Source organism: Amphibalanus amphitrite, unplaced genomic scaffold, assembly GCF_019059575.1.
Source record: "Amphibalanus amphitrite isolate SeventyFive unplaced genomic scaffold, NRLGWU_Aamphi_draft 000680F_arrow, whole genome shotgun sequence".
In the NCBI taxonomy this organism is placed as follows: domain Eukaryota; kingdom Metazoa; phylum Arthropoda; class Thecostraca; order Balanomorpha; family Balanidae; genus Amphibalanus; species Amphibalanus amphitrite.
Window position 1 is genome coordinate 184853 of NW_024882174.1, and position 4624 is coordinate 189476.

Here is a 4624-nt window from a genome sequence, read left to right on the forward strand (position 1 = left end):
CCGGGGCACAGAGGCTGGCCGTCTGGACGGTTCCACGCTGTCGCCCGCTTATCAGTCAGTCAGCCCCGTGACTGGGCGCCTCATGAGTCACTCCGCCGTTCAGTGGGCCTCCTCGAACGGTATCCCCCGGCGGCCGGCCGTCTGCACGGGTCGCACGGCCCGTGCCGCCGCGTCCTCGGTGAGTGAACTGTGAGCACGATGACACGGCCCGTGTCTCAGTATCCGGGCGGCAGTGGGCGCTTCACTCCGGACATAGGCAATCGCGTTCGAACCCCGGCCGTCAACCCAGAGGACAGTGCAGCGCTCGCCAGTCGCCGACACACTAATCCAGCAGATTCGGAATACGACAACAGCTATACCTATTCTCACAAATGAATTTAAAATGATGCGTCATAAAAGCGTCCAGAGATGCAACAAAATGCATAACAAATTACAAATACTCGTATGTGGAGGGCGTAGGCACTTATTTATTTTTGCTGCAAACTACAATTTTGGCACATTTTTCTAAAGATAGGTTTCAAAATAGGTTTGTAAAGATTTCTAAAGATACCTACAGTCAGTTCTGCACGAATTACGAAATCTCGGAGGTGCCTTCTTAAAGACCTGCTTAAAAGGTCAACACAGACTATGTAACTGCGAGCCCCGCCGACCGCACGCCCCGGACGCAGCTTTACGGGCGGCTCTGGCTGGAGCTGGCCGCCGTCGCCGCATCGCTCGCGTTTATAGCCGGCGCTGAATCCCCTGACCGGTAGGCAACCCGCATAGCTGCTGGGCACGGCGGCGCAGTGCGCCAGCCGCCGCCAGCAGCGGAAAGTGAGCTCGGTAAAAGCTCGGACGTTTGCTCCTTCGCGGCAGCCAGCTGCGGCTTGGGATAAAAAGTGAAATGTATTCCAGGCACGCCGCATGATTACCGGTGCCACTGTGCTCTAACTCAGGCCAGGCAGCGGCTGCGTCTGCACCCGCTGTGCTCACTGCATGCCGGCTTCTCCACACGCAGCCCATGCTATCCACTGACACTGGCCGAGCTAACGAACGCTTCGGTCAAGGCGTGTCTGTTCCTTACTTTCTCGGGCACAATTCCTGCAATGGTCCCACTCACCGAACATCGATCGCGCCCTTGGCCCTGGCGTCCCATGAATGCCTTACAATGCCCATTGTCGACATCACGGGGAGGCTCACATGTCCCTCCGGGAATGGCTGACCCGGCGTTCGTGAAACACTTATCGCCCTCGGCCCTCCGCGGAACTGCCTATCTCTGTCTGCGGCGTCTGGGGCTGAGTGTACCCCAACCCGCTGCCCTGAGCTGTGCACTGCTGACGCTGCATTCACGGCTCCCTGTACCGGGTCCTACGTCAATGCCGGTGAGTCGGCCGGCGGGGAGAGCCGGCGCCGGTCGGCAGTGGCCCGCCGACACCCGACCGGCGCCCGTAACCGGAGCCGCGCCGGGCCATCGCACAAGGTCGCCGGCAGGTCACGTGCGCCAGCCGCCGCCGGCTGTCCAACGGGGAGGGGACGTGGCGGCTCAGCACCGGGTTCAACGGTGTCGGGTCTGACCATTGATGGTTTGATACCTGCACTTTCGGTGGGCATTGAGTTACAATATTTTTTGTTTGTAAGGAATGCGCAACAAACGCGCCCGAAAAAGTCGATGCTAAGAATGACGACGTAGATGGCGAGATCGCCGATTTAGCAATGAACTATTTATGACGATTGCCACCCAAAGCCGCATTACTGCCCAATCGTCGGGCTGTATCGACAGCCCGGGGCGGAGCTGCCGTCCGCTCACCGGCCCGGCTGCCTGCACCACCTGTTGCCACCCCGACCCGCGGGCCGCGGCGGCCGGCACGGTCCCCTCCCCACGGGCCGGCGCGGCCCCACCGGCCGGCCAGTCACGCGCAACAAGGGCACCTGCCCGCGGCGACGGCGGCGGACCGGCGCGAGACGAGAGGGTTGGCCGAAAAAGCGTAAACAAGGTGGTGCGTATTCCGCGGAGGTGCGGGCGCCGGTGGACGGGCGGCGTGTGCGTGTGCGTGCGGGCAGTGGGCTGAATCCCGGGCCGGCGCGCGGGCGGACGGTGCGGGTACGGGCGCCGATCCGGACACGTCCGGACAATGGGGGCGCCAGCAGGACAGGCCGGTACGGGCCGGTTCAGCTGCCGGCGGTGGGTTTACCGAGCGGAAAACCGAGCCGAGCCTCCCGGGTCGGTCCGTCTCCGTAATTACTGGCCGCCGGACTGAGAGGTGCGGCTACAGGTGCTGGCTGGCGCCCGGCATTAATTATCCAAGGCAACCGACATGCCTCCGTTTGTTACCGGTTGCATAGGTATGAGCTCACAACAATGCCTTTATCTCTCCTTTTTATCATCTCGAAATCAATATTTAATGCTATGGGTGGAGCTTTTCCAGAGAAGTTGGTGGGGCAAAAAGTCGTCAAGCCAACAATGTTCGATTATGAAGTTAAATAAAATAACACATTGAATCAATTCCTATCATTACAGATAAAATATTTTGCATTAAACAGACATTCCAAAGCTCTTCAATGCGAAAAAGATTAATTTGCAAAGCAACAAAGTCTTAGAAATCAGCTAAAGTTGGTGGGGCAAAACGCTTATTGGTGGGGTAGCCGCCCAACCAACTGTATAGGAAGCTCCGCCCCTGTTTAATGCCATGGCTCGGGCGCCTCTAGAAGGTAAAGCCATAAAAACTCAGACAACATCGCCATCATTCTCAAAAATAGAATCGCAAAAAAAAATCAACATCGCCATCGTCCTCGCAGTGTCTTTCAGCGTCCCATGACCTTTTGACATCTGATTCCGATACGGTTAGTTACCGGATGACTGAAAACGAATTAGGGTGAGACCGCCAGGTGGGTCAACGTGAACAGGATGTAACATATCGGCGGTGGTCTGATGACCATTTCCCATCCTGTCCAGTGTCCAGTACCTGCAGGGTCCCTTACCCGGGGGACGGGGACAGGGGGTAGCAGATAGATGACTGCAGGGGGTAGCAGATAGGCGTATAGCTTAGACAGTATAGCTCCCAGCCTGGGGCCAGCGGAGTCTGCCTGGGAGGGGTGGGCGGATGACGGAGGCCGACGGCCCACCTGCCGGGGGCGGCCCCCTCCCAGCGCGGCGGTATGTGACCGGCAGGGACAGGCCGCCGGCGGGTCAGTCCGGACTCCGGAGTGACATTGGCGACCCATCAGAGGACCCATCTCGGACGGAGGATGACCCACCCGCTCCGCAGATGGTATGCCGAGCCGAAAACAGGCCTGCCGCGGGCCGGCAGCCCATTCAGCCGGCAATAGCGGCGGGCGGGGACGGCCCTTTGTCGCGCCGATCGGCCGCCCCGTCCCGGACTTTTCTGGAAAGGGGGAACGGACCGCCCCTTCGAGCTCTGGTATGGTACTCAGGCTGGGTAATGGGTAATGAACGTTGGAATGAGGCGCGGATCCAGGGACTGCTGGAGGTAAGGTCACCCAATATCGATGTGACGACGACCAGGAGCGCCTTGACAGCTCATTTTTCTAAATTATTCAAGCCTGATGCCTACCAATCAGCTTCAGAGAGACTTTTGGACGAGGTTTGAGCCCAAAAGTGTTGTCTTTCAGAAACTCAAGAAGAAAAGAAAACAATGGTACTATGATTTATTTCGTCTATCGCGTGCTCTTTGGCGATTAGACCTGTAGCCGATGTGCCGCGATTTCAGCCTCTCCACCGGGGGCAGCCATTTCCTCCCCCCCCTTCCCTCTGCACCTGACAGTTCACACGGGCAGCTGCTCCATCAGCGCTGAGCACATCCCCGTGACGCACGCCGCGGCATGTAATGAATTATCCTCTTCAACAGATAGATACAAAAAAATACCAAAACACAACATAGTAGGTAGGCATGCAAAATGTAACAAAATAATGACAAAAAAAGGCTCTTAGATCAGTTTGTGTGAGCATTACACGACCAGACATAATTAACTGACCTGACCTGTCTCACCGTCTGCAGCAGTGACTTGACCTATCCGATCACCTGCAACAATGACTTGACCTATCTGCAGCATTGATCTGACCTCTCCCACTGCCTGCAGCATTGACCTGACCAATCCCACTGCCTGCAGCATTGACCTGACCTCTCCCACTGCCTGCAGCATTGACCTGACCTACCCCACCGCTGCACCGACGGACCCGCACCGCCGCCGCCGCCGCCCATCGATTAGTAGACGGTCCACGGTTGGCGGGTCGTGATGGGGCGTGACACCGCCCCTCTCAGAGGGCGATGGGAACGATAGGGGCGATCCGATACAGGCCAATTGCTGGGGACTTTGTGCAGCGCGGCGAAACGGCCGACCTACTCGTGCAGACGGCACAATCATTTACTGCAAGGCTAAATGACATTCACATGACCGAGGGTTCATCAGGGATTCCATTTCACATGAAACATATATATTCACACTGACATTTGCAGAACGGAAAATAATGAATAATATGTAAGTGAAACCAAACGGTCTAAATCAATCCAATTCATCAGCTTTGATGACGTGGACTTGGAAGCAACTACCGTCTTTTCAATCTTGATAGACATTACTTATCGTGCCCTTTCATTCCTTCTTCCCTTAGTCGATATACGATAGTCGA

At 56.9% G+C, this 4624-nt stretch overlaps 1 protein-coding gene across 2 annotated transcripts in view; it reads left to right on the forward strand.

Annotated features, from left to right (window-relative positions):
* LOC122364500 (forkhead box protein O6-like) overlaps positions 1-4624 on the forward strand; it is a 31633-nt gene that overhangs the window by 3620 nt on the left and 23389 nt on the right. The gene's annotated exons all lie outside the window — the stretch shown is intronic.